Source organism: Atractosteus spatula, chromosome 4, assembly GCF_055471065.1.
Source record: "Atractosteus spatula isolate fAtrSpa1 chromosome 4, fAtrSpa1.hap1, whole genome shotgun sequence".
Lineage (NCBI taxonomy): Eukaryota > Metazoa > Chordata > Actinopteri > Semionotiformes > Lepisosteidae > Atractosteus > Atractosteus spatula.
Window position 1 is genome coordinate 72,775,245 of NC_142709.1, and position 23,348 is coordinate 72,798,592.

General features: G+C 41.0%; 1 protein-coding gene across 4 annotated transcripts in view; it reads left to right on the forward strand.

Annotated features, from left to right (window-relative positions):
* The window catches only part of tbl1xr1a (TBL1X/Y related 1a), a 57,167-nt gene that overhangs the window by 15,224 nt on the left and 18,595 nt on the right, over positions 1-23,348 (forward strand). For all 4 annotated transcript variants that reach the window (XM_088912899.1, XM_088912902.1, XM_088912900.1 and 1 more), the window contains exon 2: positions 15,909-15,976. The gene's annotated coding sequence lies outside the window, so the exon portion shown is untranslated. The remainder of the gene's footprint in view (positions 1-15,908; positions 15,977-23,348) is intronic.

Genomic DNA, 23,348 nt, shown 5'->3' on the forward strand with positions numbered 1-23,348 from the left:
AGTATTTTAGATCTGGTGCAGCTGAGCTCTGTCAGGTGAGCCATCTGCAGGTCTGGAAGAGTACCCTGTTTCCTGCTGTGCTTCAGTCACTTTTTGCTTGCTTTATCACATTGAAGCCTCATTCGTGCTCGGCAGTGTTGTCAGGGTCAGGACCTGCGCGCCTCGGGAGTGTGTGCGGCCCAGCCGGTTTAGACACGCCCCAGCCTTTCCCACAGTCCCTGTCGGCCCCAGCCGGAGAGCGTCTGGCATCACCGGCAGGACTGGGGCGCCCTTTCTTTCAGGTTGCAGTACAAAGCATAGACACGCTTGCTTTTTGTTCCTTAATGTGCTTTTTTCTATTCATCAGCTGTGTAGAGAGAATAAAACAATTCCACAGTCATTAAGATATGGATATTGTCACACTGACTGTGCTGTGACAGCTGCGTTTACTGCAGAAATGCCCTTGATGGCCCATGCTGTTTCTGAGTGTTTCTCTTGTCAGCTCTCCTGTTTTTCTTGAGTTCATGGACTTTTTTCCTTTCTCCCTTAGAGACTCAGTGTTGTCCTCTTTTATTTTCTTATGCCTTCAGAATGTCTTGGTGTGTTATGTATTCAAAACAGATCTCTGGATTGTCAAGTATGCGTGTGTAAACAGGGGAAATCCAATTCAGGCCAAGCAGAAAAATAGTACAGGTACTTCTCGACTTGCATAAATCAGATTTTATTAAAAAGTTGCCTGCTGCCTCAATCGTGTTCTGCATGTGTTGTGTATCTTCTCTTGTTTGTTCATTGTTCAGAATAATGTCCTGTATGTTTTTGAAGTAGTACTCTTAGTCGGGACTGGAACGTGTTCTAGTGAAAACCAAGCCAGCACTGGCTGTTATGTTCTGTGTTCCAGTGCTTGAATTTCAGTATTATTATTATTAAAGTGCTGTAGCGGTCGTTCCTAATTTCCTCAGAGAGGTGCCTGTGGATGGAGAAGTAGAAGCAGCAGCAGGACTGCAGGTTCACAGGGGTTTCTTGCCCTTAGTAATTAGCAGGGCGAGGGCTTTGAGAGAGGTATCAGCTGCTGACACTCCATGTGATAAAAGACAGCGGCTAGTTAAGGAGAGCAGAAGGGTTTGTCTATTTTGCTGGACTGTAGGACTTCGAACAGACATTCTACAATGTGCTGTATCTGAGAACTGCAGAACCCGTGGAAAATTCTGTATTGGGATTAAATAAACATTTTGTTCTTGGTACGGTTGAATCTGACATGCCTGGTGTAAGCATATTCCCTCCTGAATTACATTTCCTAAGAAAAGAAGAGCATGTTTAATGGAGTGAAATTAAAGTGGTGACATAGCTTTAAATGTGTAATTATCTCCTCCATGTCAGTGGGTCAGTCAAGATGAGGATTTTGTTTCCATTAGACTGTTTCAGAACTGCTCAGGTTAGACTGTGCATTTCTGTTATTCCAGGAGATATCATTTTGGTGATTAAAACAGTGATACGGGTGCACAGACAGCATTTAGATGCAGCTTTTATTTAAAAAAAGCACAAGTTGCTGTCAATTTTTCTGTCTGTTCTAAAATTCAGATTTTAATGAAAAACACGAAACCTTAGTCCTGTGAAAGCGTGAAGATCATAAATTGAATCATTTTTAAAGTAGTAGATACCCAGGAAGTGCTGAGGAAATCTTGAGTTGCAAGCATTGTTTTTTTTTATTCTGCTCAGATGATTTATATCCTCATTGCTGTTGCAAATCCATTTAGGTAAAAGTAATGACTAATGTAAAAACTAAATCGAAATGTTATGAAAATGCATTTCCTCTTTCAATACTGCACTTAAAATGTGTTTAAATACACCGTTAAGGAAAATACATTTCATGACTCAGCAGTTTTCCTCTGTTCTGTTCAAAGCCCAGACAGTCTCATTTCTGCAGCCCAGCATGCCATGTGTTGTCTCTAGGGACACTGGTGTTAAAGTATTATTTCCATCAGGAGGATTCCCCGATTTCTTCTGGCCAGCAGTGCCCCGTTGGTTTGGGAGGTTGGAGGGCTCAGTGATCTAAAGCTTTCTTTGTTGTTGGCCAGTGGTACGGTGATCTAGGGCCATTTGGGGGAACATCAGGCAGTTACAGTGCGCTGCGTTTCTGTGGGCCTAGCGAGGACTGCAGTCGCGTTCTGGTCTACAGTCATAGGTGTGTGTTTATCAGTTACAACAGTAATTTGAGATCCACTGTGCTGTATGGCTCAGAGCGCTGGCGTGTCATTAAGTCCGACACGAGAATGCCTCCATCCTTCCACTGCGGTGCTGCATCTTCAGGCCAAACAGAATCTCCCAACAGTGAGCTTTCCAGAGAGACCAGAAGCCAGGATATCGTGCCGGATATCGGCACCTGTCAATTTTGTTGGCTTTGCCATGTTCTGAGAATGAACCCCGATCAGATAGACACCGCAAGGCGAAAGAGCCTGGAAGGCCTGGAGGTCGATGAGCTGGCCAAGATCAGTGTCTCCTGGATCGAGCCACAACGTGTTCCCGAGGACGGAGGACGGAGGACGGAGGAAGGAGCTCTCCGTGGGCCTGTGTGCCACACGAAGCGGGTCTGTAGTAGAGATTCAGAGGTCAGCTTTGTTTCCAGATGCCTGCAGTCCGTTTGTTCCCTTAAACCGATTTGCAAGTTAATAATTGTAACTAGTAAATAACGCTGAAGCCGCAAACGCAGGGAACTGCAGGCTGCCTGTCGGATGTGCTGGAGCTGAAGGTGTTGTTGCGCCTGTCCAGCTGCCGAACGGTGACTTGGGATCCTCTCACCGCCGCAGATCTGTAACAGGAACGCTCCACATAGATGAAAACGACTATTCCCAGGGGCTTACTGCTGCCAGGGGTGACCTTAGAAGATGAGCAAAAATATAGCAGACTAGACATGGTTGTGTCGTTATCGTTATTAATATTCAGAATTTTAACTCTAGGTAGAACGGTCATTCAAGCCCTGATATTACCTCTCCCAGAGTCACCTTTTAGAGTTCCTTAGGGTTGGTGCGTTTTCACTCAGTTTTTCCCAGTGACAGTCACTTTTACAGACAGACTTGTAGCGACCCTCTCAGTGTATAGAGACTAGACGTTTTTGCCATGGATGTGGTACTTTTCAAATTACTGGCAAGCAAAAACAAAATCTCAGTTTTTATCATACATTTCCAAGTCTATACACAATTGCCAGATGAATGTGTTTCTTGAAAAGATCAACTCAAAATTAGTCAGTCTGCAATCTTTCAGGGCTAAACTCAATCACGAAGACCTTAAATGGCAATGTTAAAAAATACAGCTTAGTTTTGTTTTAGAGATGACTCTGTATTTCGAGTAATTGGAACTTTCAGTACTAAGCATGTGAAAATGACTACAGCCACATCTCTCCTGTATTTCAGAATGCTGTAAAAGTGTGAGATGGAATGCCTCAGCATGGTGCTGTTTTTAAGCTTGTAGATTAAATGGAGGGAGAAGTAGATGAATGTGTGATCTGAGGAGGCCCAGTAAGATGGCTGTATACAAGCTGTTCGTAAGGACATCTTGAGCTGGCAGCTTGTTTGTTTAGTATTTTGAGATTTTTTTCTTCTGCTCAGTCAGAAAGGTGAATTTAATTGTCCATGGGCTAGTGTGAGCATTTGGAAACGGGCTTGGTTCACAGGCTGGTTGTGTTGAAAGCGTAGTGCTATCTGAGGTATATTAAACCCATTTGTTTTGAGCCGAGAAGGTCTTCTGGGACGGGCTCTGGGGATCAGTCAGTGACAGTGTACCTTCTAATACCTGAAGAAGGTAAGTGCTCTCCGCTGACGTCCAGAGGACCTCTGGCTGTTGCATAGGTATTAGTTCAGTGCAGTGTTAGAACAGGCACAAATACATGTGTCTTGCCGTGAAATTCTGATGGAATGTGACTGTCCGAATATGCACTGTGGTTTTACCACACTGCAGGATTGTGTAGTGCAAATTTGATGCTATTTTTGTCTTCGTGGTTATTTAAAGAAACTGTTAAACATTGTTTTTTATGATTTTGCAGGATTCTTTTTTTTATCGGTGAGGGGAAAAATAGCTGAGTGTTTCTGGTGGCTTTTTAATGATTCTATGGTGTGTTCTGTGACTCAGTGTTAGCATTCAGTAGTTCTGCATCTGTAATGTCTGCATTCATTTCTGTAGCTACAGACTGGTAGGGTCTGTTTTTTATACTGTTTACCATTTTTAGTGGACTTTCATGCCTGATAAAAACACAAAGGAAAATATACTTATTTTCAGTGTATTGGTGACTTATAATTTTTAATAATGTGGACTGTTTGTGATGCATAAATATTAGATGCTAGTTGTATTAACCTATAATTTAATTTACATAAATTCTACATAAGGAGGAATATGCTAAGAATTTGTGTACTTGAATATCAGTGTGATGCTATCGAAGGGGAAGCATTGAGCAGTGCTTGCTAAAACTGAGCATCTCCTGCACAGCTGCCCTTTGGCCTGACAGTGTTTTTAGGGAAAGCTTGTCAGGAGTGTATCTGATGAATGTGTTCTCTAAGAATGAAAATCCAGAAATCACAGACTACTTTTTGGTGAGAGCCTCTCTGAAGCCAGAAGACTGTCTGCTATGACAAGTCACAGTGAAACACATGAGTCCCGACAGATTCTGATCTATTAGGGGCTCCCATATCCTGTCTGTGATTGACAAACAATAGAGTCGTCTCGACTTCTAAACCAGCTGGCATGTGCAAAACACGAGTTAGTTACTCCGGCATCTCGGTTTGACTGGGGCTAGAAGCATCAGCTGCCCTTTCATACCACAGTCAACTGCCAACATTGTCACTTTGGGTAAAAATGTTTGCTGATCTCCAGTTTTATAAATGTTGTGGTAAATTATGAGATGCAACAACAGGAATGTTTGCATTACAGCTGTTAACATATTAGTACCTAATTTTGTGGAAAAAAATAAATGTAAATTGCAGTTTTCTATCTTTTAATGGTTTTTACTCTCATAAAAGGAAACCAGTGACCTGTGGCGAAGGTGCTTTTTGGTCTGGAAAAGCCTTAGAATTGTTGCTTATTGTATCAGTGAAGTGTGGGTTTGTGTGTTTGACATTGAATCTTGTGAAAACCAGAAGTAAAACTGTATAAACCTGGAATTTAAGTTGAACTTTTTAATTTTTTTTTACTCCCTCACTTCGATGTTTTTACTTGTTAAAGGGGAACTGCAGTCTCAGTTTCTCAGACCAGTTATTAAATCTCGGTTACCAAATAAATAAGTTGGCACTAGAGAAAAATTTTACAAATTTCAAATTAAGCACAAATTCATGAACTTTGTGAAAGTACTGTAAGTCTCCATGTTGGCGCAAACCCCTGGTCTCCCCACGGGCGAGAGCAAGAGTTCCCATGAATCGTGACGTGAAGCAGCCCTTCCTGCTCACTAATCACTGTAATGGCGGATGTAATGTGATGGTCTAGCGAATCAGTACAGGTTGTGCAGCAGAAATGCTCCAATGTGATTTGCATGTAGAGTTAACAGGTAAGTAGTATTTGTATTTGGCAAAGCTGTCTCAAAGTCGAGAGCAATATTTCTGTTGGATTAAAAGAGATGTGTTCACAAGCCTGCTTGTTTACAATGTAGTAGCGCCTTTTCACATCACCGGAGGTTTTGTTGCCTCATTCTGAATCGCAGAACATGGTGCATACCTGGAAATGTAATGTAAATTAGAGGATTTAGAAGGATTTCTGATTTCTGAGTTAGAAGGATTTACTGAGAAGTTACTGTACATTTTATTTTAATCTTAGTGCGGTTTGAAATGCATTTATCATTGCTGATTCTTTCTAACCCTGAAATACATATATAAAAAAAACATTACAGTTCCCCTTTAACTAAATGGAAAACAGACATCGGAGCTCACTGTGAATAAACGGGGTGAAACTGAAACACAACAGTTCCATTGTGTGAAGTAGTGGAAGTAGTGCAGAAAAAAACTGGTGGTGATTCAGCCAGTGTGCACGTCGCTGGCTGAACCACCCAGGCGCTGCAGAACCCACACGGGCAGGAGGAGCTCGGAGAGCTTTTCTTAGATAATGAGAAGGAGGACTTTTTGGCTGCTGATGACTGACTACAGTATAAGGTCATTGAAAAAAACAGGATGCTGGATTAGAAGACTGAAATTTAAACTTCCCCCTGCTAAGATTTGCAGTGCGCTGTACTGTAGTTAATTGTGACAAATTGCAGGCTGCAGGTTGCTGCTCCTCTCTCCTGCTCCTGTGTTCACGCCGCTCCAGGGCTCCTCGGGAGGAATCCTGTCTTTCCGAGAGCTGTTTACTGGTGCCGGCGCTGGCCCCCCCCGCGCAGTGTACGCCCCCCTGGGAGAGCGTCCTAGCTGAGGATGCCTTCCAGAGCACGTTGGTATCTGGCAAACTGCAGTGTGAGGAGACTGCATAAGGAGCTGCTCTCGCTGGTTTACTCACGCGGTTGTTTATCAAAACGTACCTTGATCCGACCGCAGATGAGAATTCGTTTGAGGAGTGCGATGTCGGTGAATTACAGCGTGTAGCCGGGTCATTCCTTGTTGATTCAACAGGCCATCGCAGCATATACATACATCAGAGGTGGGGGCGAAAATTGCTCCATTACCAAAAGCAGTCTTTGTATGTTCTGCTTTCTATCATTGTGAAATTAGCAGAGCTAATTGTTTTATTACTTTCAAATATTTTATGAACTTTTGCCTGTAAGCAACAGGAAATTGCATTTCTCATGGTCTTTCTAAATCCTGTATTGCATTACACCCAGGTGTTGAGAAAGGGGGTGAATTTTCAGTTCATGTATTTCCTGTGGTGGTTTCTTTCAATTAATCGTTCTGTAGTTTCTCATTATTTTCCTTCTATACCCATCTACAGTAGGAATGCCCCCTATGACTAGGCTGATCAGGCTTTGTCCTGGAGAGCCCCCATTCAGCAGGTGTTACTAGAAATGATCAGTTCCCAGCGTATGAAATAGCTGTAGCAATGTGCAGCTGGGCATGTAGGAGTAATTGCAGAGCAGTGTGAGTACAGCGATGTACTGGTGAAGGAGCCAGCTCCGCTGAAGGCACATCTATGGGCCAGCGGTAATCCGGCCAGTACTAGTTGACCTGCCACTGGAGTGCGTTTGGGCCTGTACTGTGTGTAAATAGGTTCACATGTGGTGCATTAGTGATAAATTGGTAAAGGGCCGAGCCACATTCTCACATGTGTTTAATTTAGGGTAGGTTTGGCTGGTATATAAATGGATTCACAGTGATGGTTGGTGTTGGGGCTGTTTAAGCAGGTTGTCAGTTGTGTATATTGTAGAAAGAAATCTCCTTGCACAGTGTTCCTCTTTCCAAGTGTTCAGGCCTCACGAACCACCTCAGAGAGGTATGTTGCTTTCCTTTTCCTTGCAAAGCTGAACCTGAGCTGCAGAAACCAGAGAAAGCAGACATAGAAGGTGATGGGGAAAATCTTTAAATATTGCAGGTTAAACCTCTGTTCTTGTGAAATAGTTTATTAAGGCTTTTTCCCCTTTGATACGTGCACGTGTGGGAGGAGAGGTCTGCCTGTGTTGCCTTGGTTTAGTTGTAAATACAAATGTCAGCCAACAGGAAGAGTGCAGTTGGTATGAAGTAAATGTGATGAAATTAAAAACAGGGCAGAAGAATTCAAAATTCTAAGCTAGACACTGGAAAGTGAACCTTGACCCCAGACAAACTCGTAATGGCCCACCATCCACAAACAGTCCGGTATCGAGGGAGCAGGATATAGAACTGTTGAACTCTTGCACTGTGAGGAGCCTTCTAAAACACAACCCAAATTATACAATGTCATCTAATTTACAAACACGATCAGAGTATTGCTTTGCTACTCTAATTGGAATAGACGACCTTGGTACTGTAATATTGTCTGTGAAAAACTTTTTTCCCCCCACATAACTGGTTATATCTCTACCCCAGCACCCCGGCATGCAATTGAATCCAGGGTTAGATGTTCTGACAATCAGGAGTAAACTGCTGCTGCATGCTTTCTTTTCAGCCTCCCTTACATATAAAACTTGTCTGCCACATCCTGTGCCTATCTGACACTGTTGGATCCACTGAACCTCTGTCTAGTACAGCGAAGCATATTTACCATTGTATGAGTATGTGATAGGTGTGCATTTTAGTGCCTGTGGATATATTTGATTCACTTTTCAACACCTTGGTGTTGTTAGTGGTAGCAGTTTATCTGAAGTGACTTCAGCAAGTAATGGAATTTCATTATACACAACAGAAAAACCGTTAACGTATCGCAAACTGTAAAATTATTGAAATGCCTGTTGTATTATCTTTCCACAGCCTTGTTCAAACAGAACTGATTGTTGTGCAATTACATCCAGGGTGCAGGGAGCAGAACAGAGGCATTGCACTGGATCACCCTTGCCTTTTGTCATTTAAAGTGAAAATAATTTTATTAGAGTTCTTTTCCACTAAATTATTTTAGCAAAAGAGTCTTGCGTGCTAGTTTCTGTTTCTAGGTAAGGGTGTTTGCTATGACTGTGTTGAGTGGGGAGATGTATGTGCACAGGCGGAATACGTCCCTGGCAGTGTGTTTGCACTGGCAGTGCGAGATTGATCATGACAGATTAATTAGCTGCTTCTTCAATACTGTATTAACCATATTGAGGCACTATTGTTTGCAGTTGGCTTAAGCAAGAGCTGTGTTTTGATTGATCATTTTGGATTCCTGAAACAATTGTTTTCCACTGAACTAAATAGTCGAATGCACTGAGAGATTTGTCATTGCCAAGTTGCTTTAATCCTTAAATATAATCACTGCTGTTGGCTATCAAAGAAGGTTGATTGTCACTGGAGACCTGCTACTTTAAAAACAATTCTGGATCAAAAGGACAAAAACAGTATTGTTGCTTACACCTTAAACAATATGAAGTGGAAGACATATTTGCGTGAACAAAATGCAGCGGAAATCTGAGCGCTGCATTCCTCAACAGGAGAGTATTGCAGAGATGGGATCTTTTTATCGGGGCTGAATCCTTTCCTCGGCAATGACCAGAGCCGTGTTCTTTTTGTTCCTGTCTTATTGTGCATCTTTTCAATTAGTCCCCAGGACAGAAAATCTAGTCCATATACGAGAGTCTTTGATCGCAGTTAGAAGTATTCCCAGTGTCACACTTGGTTGTTCTCCTGATCTGTACCCCAGATTTTAATTCCAGTAGGGTGGAGCTGAGCGCCCAGTTTAAGGAATTTCAATGGAAATACCGGTGGGCCCCCAGTTGTGTATTATTGTGGTAGCATATTTTGATGGGTGAAAACAAGAAAAGCAGGAGAGCTAGAAAGTTGTAGTGCCTCTAGTGTTCTGCAAACTGGCATATGGAATATCTTGCCATAAATAAGATGTGCACTGAAACAAGACATCTGCGTGCTGTTTTTTCATAGGGTGATTAGAGATAGGTTTTGTTGGTGGTAATGCCACATCTTGATGCTTCATTAAAACGCATTGTTGTGAGGCTTTTTCACTGAGCCATGTGTTTACTACACAACTTCACACTAATGTTCATACAAAGCAGTCTTTGTTAGCCTCCTGCCAGAAAATTTGATTGCTTTGCTTTCCTTTAATTATGCAGAAGCTACTGCAACACACATTTTTTATGAGGATGAGTCAGTGCCAAGGACACTACAGAGATCATGATTACGAAGTGAATTGCAACTTTCAAATTGATCTTACTGCCTTGGCTTCACTGATTTTAGGTCACGGATGACACAAAGAAATAAAATACTCTTGTCAATTTCTGCATTGGTTACTGTGAGAAATGTCTTTTTGAAGAAAACTTTTTTTAACCTGATTGGCTTGATGCAGCTACATTATGAATATACTGCCCCAGAAGGAGTATGTGGAAACATTTTTCAAGGAATATAATTTATTTTAATTTCTTAATTTCATTCATTAATCTTCATTCTTTAAAAAAATACATTACTATTGATTTTCACATTTTTATTCAAATGGATATTTGAAGATCCATTTATTTAAATTTCAGTATTTAAGGTGGGAGTGACTCGCTCTTCACTGAGTAAAAGTCATTTAAATGTTTGTGCGAAGTGTTTAGTTATTTTAAAGGACATTACATTGCAGGAACAGAATGGGTCAAATGTTTTCATTATCGGGGCAGATGAAAGGATCTGTTCTGCAGATTTCTTTGAATGTCAATGACTGCGCCCTTTTAAGTTCCTGTTCAGTTTATTTTAAAGGAGGTGTTCCAGGAAAGCTACTTAACAACCCAGATTCATTTTCTCTAAGCATTTCAAGGTTTACTCTCCTGCAAGGAGACTTATTTAAACAAAGGTTATGTGAAGGTGAAAAGGATGTTTTGTGTATTTTTCAAACATTGTTCTTCTGGAATGTGCAATCATTGTGTATCCTGAGATCTCTGTGCATCTAAATTTAACTCTTTAAATGTTGCAACTATATAGACACTTACTGTGTCTGCAAAACCTCTCGAAACTCTACCTTTGCAGTTTCTGTGTTCTGGAAAGAAGTCGGGTCTCCTTGGTTAAGGCCTGGTAGGAATGGATCAGTTTCTGTTTTCAAATGATAGTCGGTCATGGTTTCTGGAGTTTTTGGTGCTTAAGAGGTTTTTGGTCTTTTTCTTAAGACATAATCAGTTTGATCAACTCGTGTGTAAAATACGGTTAATTATATGAGCTTGTGCAGGGAACTACAGTAGCTCCAACCGGAAACGTCACAGTAGGCTCAGCAGGATTCACCCACTGCAGTTTTACTGTTCCTGTTTCTCGAGCAGTAGTCAAGACACTGAGGTAATCATTATATGCCCAAGTACATTTAAACTGTGAAGCCTGCAGTATTTGTGACTAGGCTGATGTATGTTGTTTCTGCTCAGAAGAGTGTGAGAAGATCCAAACAGAGGCCAGTCAGCCCTCTGGCTCATTTTGTTGCGAGCAGAATATCACCCAGGCCTGAGACAAGGTCTCACCCACACTGTCCATTACTATACTTTGCTTTGGTACATCGGCCATGTCCATCATTTCGGTTTTGCAGTTGTTCTAAATACGCAAACCGCTTATTTTTCCCAAAAGGCCTCCTAGCTGTGGCTCACGTATTTCAGCATGACCCTGCCATGCTGCTCCTGCGTTTTGCTAGTTATCAGGAGCGCTGCTCACGCGATTTTGTCGGAAGTCTCCCGCTCTTCCTGTGACACGTGTGGCTGTGGACCGTGCGCAGGGCAGCACTGTGCACACCAGACATGGGTGTCAAGCTGACTTGCCACACGCGCTCGGCAGCGCATAACGCACGCATGAAGGAGCAGGTGAAAGACGACGCACGGGAGAGCTCCTCGGGCTGGTGAAGGAGCTCCCGATACTCGACATGAGAGTGGAGCAGTCCAACCAAACCGTGTCGAAGCCATTGCCCCTGCTGAAAGATTGGCTTTATAGGCTGTTCATAAGTAAGCTTCCCTGTGTCAGGATTATAGCAGTAACAGTGGAAGCTCTGTTGGCTATATACAGGTGAAATATGTGGGGCCTTGATTTCATCTTGATGAAATCATCAGTTTGACTGAAGGAGAGAATAAATATGTATTTCCAGCATGTCCTTTTGGGATAGTAGAGGTTTATTACATGCTGAACAGAGAGGAAAAGAAATACAAAGTTTCAGCTGTGGAGCCTTCTTCCACACCCGAAGAAGGCTCCACAGCTGAAACTTTGTATTTATTTTCCTCTCTTTTCAGCAGGAATAAACCTTTACTTGTTCCTTTGCAGCCTACGCATGCAGGCGCAGCTCCCTGCTGGAACTGCATTGTCGGGAAGGTGACCATCGTATGAGGATGTCTCCTCTGGCACCTGTTTGGATGATTCTCTGTGCATAGCTGGAGAAAAGTGGAAAAGAACAGCTACTGTAGCGTGTACGGGAGCACGCAGAAGCTGACAATTGAACGTCGTGGTTTCCTGCCTGGGTGTGTGTTTCTGCGAACCGTCAAAGAGTTGTACTGTAGGTAACGTCTATTGCACTTTCACCTGCATATCTAAGATAGTTTGTGGTTTGTAACAGTAAATTTTAAATTTCAACTGCAACACCCCTTTCTTTAATTTACTGTCAGGAGTTCATTGTCTAGCATCGCCAGGGGATTGATAGTAACAGCACAGCAGTTTTCTTCTCCACGTGCCCATTGAAAACCACAGCTTACCCTTCAGTACAGCTCCGCCCTGTGCAGTCTCTGCAACAGGGCTGCCCTGATCATTGCCACCGCGTAGCTTGATACACATTTTGAAATATTTGACCATAAAAGACAGATGGGTAAGTGCTGGAGTATTTCTAGAGGAAGGACCAAACGCCCTCAGCATTGCATGTGTGAGGGGATCCCGAGAGCTGAGTGCTGCCACTGTGAGAATCACAGTAGACACATCCTCAAAACATGTGTGTCCCAGATTTTGTCAAAGTAAAAAGCAAGTCAACACCATACAGCGGTCTAGCTCGTTATCAATAGTAAATTCACCATTTAATCACTTCATTTGTGTTTTCATAACGTGACACAAACCGTGTTGTTTTGCTGGTGAAATGTGACTACAGTCTCTTGCGAATTAAATGGGTGTGAAAATAAGATTGTGAGAAAAGGTTATCTTCCATTTCTATTTGAATTCACTGAAATTTGCTTCAGTCATGTTGCAGCAGCCTGTACCAGTGTCATAGCATATATACTGTATGTTTGTTTACAGGTCATAGGCACAGACATGCATGTCACAGATCATTGTCAAATCTGAAGCACTGAGATCTCAGGGAATTGATGGTGTATGCACCTATCTGAAAAAGGAAGCTATTTATTTTGGTGATGAGAAAGTGGAATTTATCAGAATCAACTGCAGTTAAGCGGGCTACACATTGTCTCCTATTCCTTTCCTGTAGGCTGTTTGTGATGAATATTTCCTGCTGCTAAATCTCTTTGCTTATGTCCTGTGTGGCTGTTGCCACAATTACAATTTATTTCAGTTCTCTCAAAATATTGATATGTTTGAAAAGAGGTTCAGTATTTTACATATTTATAGTTGCTTCATAAAGACTAGGAAGAAACATTAACTGTTGTGTATATAAATGTGCTGTAAAACAGAATGAGAAGTTGTGCTGTTCATCATTGTGATTAAATTATGTTGTACTGAAATAAGCCTAAACAGGTTTGCATAGAGCCGAGGTCTGATTAATTCTGCAAGAGAAGGTGTCAGCAGTCAGAAGTGGGACATCATATTGTCTAATTAATAGGCTTCATGTGTTATGACTGTTACAGATGGGGAAACCAAATTTAGCATCTGAGGTAGAGAGACCGTCTTAGCTGTTAATTTAGTGAGAAGGCTAGAGAAATAGTGTAGCATAAAATCTTCAGTTACAAGTCGCAGTTTAAGAGAAGTTTTGTGATGCTTGGTAAAAGTGGCCTTAACCCAAAAACAAGAGCATACCAAAAATATATACCATAGGTGGCCAGCCATAGTCCTGAAAAGCCATATTTCAGTGGGTAGCATAGGTCACCTTGAAATCATCAGTTTTTAAAGACTTGGAACACAAGTCAGTATTTAAAAAAACAAACAATCCTTAAACTACTTAGTTTAGCAACCCACTAGCTTAAATTGGCAGCACTATTTTTTCCCAGTCTCTACAATTTGATTTAAAGGTGATCTGTAAAACAGGTAGGTTTTATGACTGTAGGACCAGGATGGTTTGTGTGCAAGTAAACAAAAAACCTAAAAGCCAACAAGTAACCTTTCATGAATATTTGCAGTAGTGTAAGAGTGTTTTTCATTGTCTGTCAGATATGATTGAGGGGTACAACAGTACTTTTCTATTATTATTCTATTATAAAGTTACTTGAGATTGTCATGAAAAGTGCTATATGAGGTTCATTATTGTTGTAATTCTTAGGTCTTAGGTTTTTAGAATTCTTTGGGAATCCTGAGAAAATGTGATCATCCAGAACCACTGAAGAAAAACTAACGGGACTAGGTGGAAAAAAATAGGACAGGGTAAAAAAAACATTTGCCTTCAGGCCAAAACAACAACAAATATTGCTCTGTGCCCAATATACTGAGTGAAGGGGCTATCTGATGACACAGCAGTGCAAAGGTAGCAGTTATCCCTCAGGATTCTTGAATCTGAACAGTCACTTCTAACATGCTGGACCAGAATAATGAAAGAAAACCAAATCAGATCTTCAGGATGTCTGGAGATTGCATTGGCTGGGCCCAGTTCTCTCAAAATCAAGCTCCTCTCTTAGGCTGTAGGCTTAGTGTCTGTGCGTTCAGTGCTCCAGTTGAGAGGAAATTCTGCACTAAGGCTCTTTTTTTGACAGACGTTTGCATGTAGAGGTTGCGACCACCTCAAGTCAAGTTCGGGCTTCATGGAGCCCTGAAGTTCGTTGTACAGGAAACAGTGTCTTTACAGCCTGAATATCAGTCGTGACCATCTTATGATGGGGAAAAAGCATTTCCTGTTGAACCAAAGCCAAAAACTTGGCCATGAGTCAACAAGCCAGGCAACTCTGAAGAACCGCTTCTCTTCTCTTGGCGCTGGTGAGGCTCGATCAATACCGAGAGACTCTTGAGAGCGATGGAGGGACCAGAGCAGCTCCAGCACAGCATTTGTTGCCAGGGTTAAATGGGGCCAGCTCCACCCAAACCACATTCTTAGATCATTTTCAGAATTTTACCATCTGATTTGGGCAAATTTTTTGATTCGGTTACCTGATTTTATAAGAGCTATACCTGCAAAAGTAGTAAAGGCATAAATGTTTTTACTGCTTGAAACTTGCCTGAGGCTACTTTAAAGCTGTTCGATTAACACTCTTATAAGGAAGGTTGAGCCCTGAACAGGCTAGTTTTGGCAGATGAAGACCCGGGTGGCTCATGCCTGGTAGTCTGAACTGTTCCTGATGCCCAGCCAGTCTGAGAACATTCTCTGGTGCCGAGAGGGTACAAATTTAAAATTATAAGAGGATTGTACAGTGGAATCTGGCTTTCATACTTTTCAATACGAGTAATATGAGAGCTTTTCTGATATTGCACAAGCTATTAAGAACTGTTTGACTGCAAGTTTGTGCAGGTTGTCTAAGCTTTGTGTGACATGGTTTTATTGTACAGTGTATCCAAGGTGTCTCCTGGTTTTACTCGCTGATTGATATATTGATTGTGATTGAAGTAAATATACTGTACAAACAGTACAGTCTCCTGTCTCTTCTGCCTGATTATTACTGTAATTTAGTGGCCTTTTGGTATCACAGCACTGTGTTGTTTGTAGTGTTATTTTTAAACAATTAGATTATTTTGTGCATCTATATTGAAAGACCTATGAATCAGTTATTCTAAATGAACAGAAGGCACTCTCACTCATTACAATATACAGTTCCTAAGAAGGTGCCCAGAGGTAGTCCAATTTGAGCTATCTATTCTTTTGTCTTTCAAGGACTGTTTAAGCGATAAATGACAAACAAGAGAGCCCAGTGCTAAGCATCAACTTTAGTTTAATAAAAGGTTGTAAACCATTCATCCAGTCCAACTGAATAAAAACCCTGCCCATTCGTGACTTGTGCTTTTTTGCAAGTCGTTCCCTTAAGTGATGTTAAGGGTTAATATATGAGTGCACAGGAGCCAAAGCATGCATCTCTTGCGATCATCAGCCTCCGATGAATAGTACTGAGTCTTGACTGTTGGTGGCTCATATGAGCATAGATGGGTTTAGGCTTCTGTTGTCCATTTCCTCTCGGAAACCTGGTGACCTTTGCTTCATCGTTCTGCTGTGAATTTATTACCATTATAGATTTAGCAGGGATAGCTAAATTACAAGAGCTTGAAATGGGTAGAAGAAACGGTTGAGTGTTGCGGAAGAGTTTGGGATGTTATACCCTAATGTAATCTCTTCTTCTCCCCCAGGTAGGAGAGAGGTACTCCTCAGTACCTTGGGGTTGTTGGTGAACATCTGAAGGACACCTGGTCACATGGTAAGGAAAGCCCTTTTACATCTGCAGGCAAGGTCTCGAGTGTTTTATGTGTGTTCTAATCTGAAAAGATGGTGAGTCACCAGTGTTATGGTCATGGGCACTGGAGCTCTCATGTTTCCTTCAGTAAACGCATTTGACTGATGACAAGAATAAGCTCATGTAAGATCTGAGTTGGTTTCACGTTGCGGCATTCCCCCCCCCCCTTTGCATGTATCCAATCTAGATGGACTTCACTCCAGATGAGTGTTTTTTTTGCTATAAAAACACCAAAACTAGCACGAAAAGGAAAAGCGACTGTCTAACTTCCTGCCATTATGAGCTCAGCACCGTTCTTTGCTGCTCGGTTGCTATGCTTTGAAACCTTGCTGCCACGTCCAGCAGCAGCGTGTCGCAGAGAAGCCCCGAGTCTCGGCTCGGAGCAGCTGTTGCAGCTCGCTGGTGTGCGCTTTGGGGCCACTAGCTCTTAGAGATGGATTACAATAAAGGCATTGTTAATTGATTTCTCTCCTGCAGTCCGCTGACCTACCTGTGTGCAATAGGGTGGCGTGACTGTGGAGCTGCCAGGAGATGGGCTTTCAGTGATTCACCAGGTGGTGTTTTCCAAAGGGCGGTTTGAATGACACTGACGCGAGGAGATGAGCATTTAAAATTGAAGAGCAGCAGTGCATCTCGGTAGTGATAAATCAGTTCTTTTGTGGCTAGAAATGAAAGAAGCTGATTACACCTGGTGAGAGGAGAAAGTGAAATATAGCTGTGTTTTTACATTTTATTTGTTGGTCCCAACCAAGTGAAAGATGAAAAAATGTTTTTTGCGCCATTGCATTTGTTTGGCAGTTAGCTAAACTACTGCCTCACAGCTCTTGGAAATGAGTTTGCTTCCAGGCTGGGGAACCTTCTGCGCGGACAGTTACCACTCACTTCCCAAAGATCAGGCTAGGTGTGATTGGCAGCTCTAAACAGGCTCATTTTAATTGGCCAGAGCCAGTGGCTTTTGAATATTTTGGATCCCATGTTGTAACAACCAGATGACTAATAAAACAGTGCAAAAACGTCCACCAGTTACTAATCAGCTCCTCATAAACACATCTAAATAATCAAATCATAGTTACATGAAGCTAATTTTGACTTGCACCGTGGATCTCTTGATGAAGTGGAACAATATTGTTGTATAATCTGCAAGGATTTCTGAGGACATTGGAGTGACAGTAGAGATGCTCAAAACATGTAGTCCTGGGCCCATTACAGATTGGTATATAGGTCTAATTACAAAATCGGTGAAGGATTTTAATTTACTGCCATGACAAGGCATTACAAAGGATTTGAAATCTTATTTCTGTGTTACAGTCTGATGCCAAGACAAACATTTTTTCTCCATATTTTTGTCCTTAAAATACTTCCTAAGGAAGGCATTCAGTTGTGTGTGTTGGGTTACCCAGCCTTTAACCCAAGAGAAATGAAACTTTCCTTTCAAGATCCAAAAGGAAACACAGATCAAATGTCAAGTTAGTGTTTCCCTTGCAACTCCACCCTATCCTTGGGAAAGCAAAAGATGAGATTTTTGAAATACTAATACCCCGGTCTTTTTTGCCACTTCTTCTGATCTTAAGAAAGAACAGTGGTGGATGGTAATGCGGTCTGTGCAGAAATGACAGCTTCCGATTTAAGCCATTGTTCAAATTCAGGCTAAAGTAGCTTAACAAGGTTTCCTATTTTACTGGACTTATTTTCCAGAATTTCATTGCGATTTTTTAAAGGGGCATTTGTCAGTATCATCTGCAGTTCTGCTGCAGAAGGAGTCGTAATTGCCCCACTGAGAAGAATACCGTATTAAAGAAGAGCTGAGAGTGCCTGCAGAGCAGTAGCTATTTTGTCTGTTGAAATTGCCACATGCCACATGAATGACCAAAATATAGATAGACGCTCATGGAAATAGACAGAAAATGTTTATTGATGATATCTGCTGCATAGTCATCAGGCTTCATTTAAAAAGAAAATCTAGTCAATTTTACACATGGCTGTCATTTCAGCATGTATTTTTATGGATTAGATTCTCTAAATGATTTTTGTGCATTAATTATTATGAAACTGGCTGTGAATTTCCATTTTGGACACATAAAGCATGTATGTATTACAGTGCTCTTAACATTTTGTGTGAATTAGAAACTGTTGTAGCACATATTTTAAGAAATGATCAACGGGCATTTAGGAAATGCTTCTTGAGTTTTATTGCCCACGTATATAGTTCCTGAACCTCCCTTTCACCCTGTTAACCAGGAATAAAATCTATTATGCCAGACTAAAAATGGCATCCATTTCTTAACCTTATAAATAAGTAAATTGATCTGTACAGTAATATCTGGCTTAAAAATGATCGATTAGTAATACAAAAAATGTACAGAAAGGCGATTATACTTGTGGTATTGCAGTAACGGGCATTTTGTAAGTTTGTGCAGAAAACTTTTACAGCTGATTTGTAAAAATGTAGATTAGCCTGTAGTAGTTTTTTTTTCAAAGAAACTAACAAAAAGAAGAGACTTTTTTTATGTCACTGTCTTTTGGGAACTTAGGTAACGACCTCAAAGCATTACATGCTTAGGCTGCAGTATAGTCATGTTTCTAGTGTCGCATTATCTTCCTGTTCCTTGTCAGGGACTTGTCAGTTTTTTTGTCTGATTATCTGTGTGACGTGAGCCCTGGGGGTTCCCAGCTATTGTTTTTTTACTTGTTCACGATGGTTACTCAACTGTTTTGTTTTAGGAGAATATCAGCATTCAGCTGCAGTTTTTGTTGGTGTTCACAGGCTTTCAGGCACTGTACTGGTCCGTTGCAAGAGGACCCGTTTTCCTTTGTCGTGACATGCTTTGACATTGCATGCTGTGCAGAAAAGAGATTGTTCGTTTGATTTGACAAAAAAAGGTCAACTTTTCTGTAGACAAGTAATTTGTTACAGTTTATCCAGTCAGTTACGAAAAAAGGCAAGTTATAAAAATCAAAATTTGTTTTGTGCACACATTCTGTGATGTGCACCTTATTGAGGTCTTCATACAGGTGTGGTTCTGTGAATGAGGAGGTTACTGGCATCAGTCGGGTTCACCCATGTCTGCTCATATTTGCATATTGTGAAAAAACTATTGGCATAACTTCAGATTGTCTGTGATACCAGAATGCCTGTGAGAGACCTAGATCTGACATGCTGAAATTCAATCCAATGTAGTATTACATGCAAAGAGAGAAAGACACTTGTCTAATATTGGAGAATATGTGACAAGAACCTAAATCCTAGGGCTTTTCACATGTTACCAGACAGGATGGAGAAAGCATTGAATTAGTTTAGTGAAACAGAAATAGAAAATTGTATACCATTATGATCAGGGATAATACCAGTCTTTAAAGTCTAAATGATCTGATTTGAATTCTGGGTATTTGCCCCCCTGGATTTGTATGTATTTTCTTTTGCTCAGAGACTTCGTTCAGGACTGTTTTTGTGTGGTGTTCAGTTTACAGGAATATGGCAACCCTGTCATCTGGGAGAGATGACTGTATGTTAATATAGCTAAGGTGATACCAGGTTAAAGGCTATATACTAAAGGAGAGAGTTTATTTTTATATCTTACAGTGTACACATTTGTGGGTTATGGTTCCTTTTAAGAGCAAGCTGTCACTATGAATTATCTATATGTATATGTGGAGAGAGAGTCATTATTGCTATAGTGAATGTCAGTATTTAATGTGCTAGTATTTTTTTTTTTAACAAAAGCTGGACCTTTCTCTTCTTAGACTCTCTGTTTGGAGTGAGCAATACAGTTTTGCCATCCTACATAACAGATTTATAACCTTTGAGCTGCTTTTTTCCACCTTCCAAGTATTTGTTTAATGTGGGTGAAAGGTACAGACTGAAGCTAAAAATCCATTATAGCCCTGGGCTTCAGTGAGTTTTTCTCTGTGACTAATCTCATAGGGAATATACTTCTGATATAGTACTAGCAGTGTCAATAGTAATCATCCTTAAACTTTGGAATTCCACAGAGAATCTGAAAACTGACCTTGTATTACATAGTTCAGGTGGGTAGCTGCGTCAGCATGCGTAGGCTGCAAAGGAACAAGTAACAGGTTTATTCCGAGCTGAAAGGGGAAGAAAGAAAACACAACGTTTCGGCCGTGGAGCCATCTTCAGGTGTCAGCGTATGTTTTACATATGCTGCCTCCATAGTGATTGTCTTACCTATATTTCTGTAGAGGCACAATTTAAAAAAAAGGCAGAAAGGGAGATTAAATTGATTTTATAGTTCATTTGTAAGAGGTAGATAAGCCTACCTCCTAAAGAGCACAGGAAGTGTTTGGAATGAGAGGAGCCCTTTTGGCCTATCTGGTATTTTTTAACAGATGTTTCAGGTTTTGTGGCAGAGGACGTCAGTGTCAGGACAGGCAACCAAAAAATTAACTCTACAAAAAAATTGTTTTGTAGAGTTCCAGGACGCATTTTTCAATAACAAATGTGCAGATTTTTCAGAGCTGATCTGATTTTTAATTTAATGATGTCAGAAGCTGAACATGTTTCAGGTACTTAAGAGGCCCTTTCTCTTGTGTGGAGTCATGTGTACAGTACAGTCTGTCCTGAGCTCTTCTGCAGGCTGCAAGGCAGGTCAGGTTTGTTTTTAAACTGAGAGTCTGGATTGGTTCCCATTAATAAAATAAAGTGCAGTCTTTCAGACTTAGACCCGAGTCGAACAGTTGTTTGTTCCTGGATTAGGATGGATGGGGAACCGCTAACGGGCTGTGACCTGGGCACTTGTTGCACGTGTTGCCGATGAGGGTAGCAGTGCAATATGATCATCTGTTTACATGGCAGGCTGTGTGCTGTACCTTTGGCGTTGAAACATGCTAGCTGTTAACAAATCCGTCTGACTTCTCTTTGACATTTCTACAGTATGTTGCCTTTAATCTTAACCACTGTCCACATCAGCAAGATTTTTGATTTAATGCCATCTGTTTTCCCTGTTGCATTGACTCGGCAACAGCTAAAAATATTGTTTAAAAATCTATTTATTTTGGATAGTTTTGCATTACTCCTGGAGATTTGAGATCCTAGAATGTTCTGACTAAAAGGTAAAGTAGGTAACAGCATTATTAGATTTACGCCTTCTACTGATTCTCATCTTACTGTAGTAGTGAAAGAGCTGGATGGTTTCTGTTGCACATTTTAGTCATTTTCTATGGTCGGGTGGGTGACAATCACATTATTTGTATAGAACACAGTTCGGAATGAAGTTCCAGGTTCAGTATATCCGGGCCAGAAACTGCTTGGCCAGGGTCAAGTTAGCACTTAAGAATAGACACCTGCCTTATTTGTGTTGCAAATCACGAGAATGAAAGCTCAACTTGATTTAGTTTCGTTTCAAAGGGCTGCTGTTAAGGATATCCATGTAGCAGGTGCAGCTTTACAAAGAAATCTTAGATCTGCAGAAGATTGTGTTGTAGGATGTCCCAGATTTAAAGGAAGTGGCAGATATCCCAGGCCACCATGTCCACCAGAAAGACATGTTTGTAAGCCTAACTTTGCAGAGTAAAAGGGGCCACTGAAATGTGCAATTACCCCCAAACGGATGTCCTTACTTGGTCATCTTTTATCAGTTTAACTGTCTGCTTCCAGAATAATTAATCTCGCAGTAGTGCTGTGTTCAGTGCTGCCAGGAAAATGAGCTCCTTCAGGTGCTCCGAGTGTGATAAGGCTGCCATGTGCAGATGACTTAATGATGCATTGTAACTGGAATGGGAACAGCGATGGTAAAGCTCAGTCTGTAGGCTGGTATTCATATGAAGATGTTGCTGCTTGATGAAAACTCTTATTAAGCCCTCACAGGGTAAAGGGTTAGTCTCTAATACTGTGCCAAAACTAGGAACACAGTTAAAAATGTAAGAGTAATTTATTAAGTTTATAATTTATGTGTCTTGTCTGATGCAGGACACTGTCAATTTGAATAACAAATTAGTCACAAGATCAAAACTTTTATGCTTTTAACTATCCTACATTTTGAGTAAAATGTTGATTTAAAGATTGTTTATTTTTCGGATTTCAGAATTGTCTTTTTGTAGACCTTTATGAAACTGTTTATGTATTCAGAAAAGACATTAGTGTTAATATCTGGAAATATATAGACCACATAATTTACCTTGAATAAATACAGGTAATGCTTGAGTTACACAGCTCTTGTCTTCCTAAAAATGGTGGTGTAAAATAAAAATGAATTTCCCTTAAGAATGCATGTATATTGGGTGTGTGTGTTCTGAGTCCGCTCTCTGACAGATGGCTGAACCCCCTAATAAGTTACACACTTATTCACGAGTGATGTTTATATAGTTGTCCTGCAGGTCCCTTTCAAACTGGTGTTAGTGTGAAACCTGAAGGGAGGAGTGTTGTCAGCAGTGGAAAATGCAGCCGTCGTGCGTCACCAGCGGACGCCCTTCCTTTGCACCAGTGGCATGGCAGTGGCAGTAATGCTTGTTAAACGAGTGTAACAATCACACGTCCTTATGGTTTGCTGAAAATTGCGTCATCCTAACGAGTACTCCTAATTTAAACCCTACTTTTAGAAAGAAACCAGAGTATCAGCATGGCTGGGTAGCGTTCCCCCTATTTGCACAGCTTTTTTGTGAAGAAGTACCTGCTGTTTTCAGTTCATGTTTCAGTTCAGTTGGTTCCGAAGAATGCCACTGGGTTGACTTTCTCTCTGCCTTTGGTTTTAAGTGAGTTCTCCACATTGCCTACAAGATTTAAAGTCTTTTTCATAAGTTTGTTTCCCAGGTCATTGCTTCCAGTTTTATATTCCTAGTTTGGTTATCCTGCCTGCATGTCACACCGATGCCGATGTTTCTCTCTTACGTGCTCTTAGCTGGAGTTGAAAAGAGTGCTTCGCGTGCCGGGGGTTGAAAGTCAGTAAAAAACCACCTTGATTAAAAACTGAACGTTCTGTCAGAAAACTGGGGAAAAAGTGTGAAGCCCATATGAACACTGCACAGTTGGAAATGGGGGCTGACTGCAAATTGTAGTCAATGTTTTTCACTTTGAAATTGAAAAGAAAGCTGGATGTGCTGAAATATTACCATTCCGTTTTAAAATAGAAGATGTGAGAAATTCACTCCAGTTTTTCATCCTCGCATTAGAAAGGGTGAATGCTAGGTGTGGCACTTTTATTAATTATTGATGCTCTTGGTGTGTTGTTTTTCACAGCCGTTACAATATCGCAATACCTTAAAAATGTTTACTGATGTTTTTGTGAATGTGACCATGCATGTGATGGCAGAGAGTTTAAACTCATTGATACAAGAAGCAGCCTCTATTTTACTAGTGAAAAGGCACAAAACGTTTTTAGGT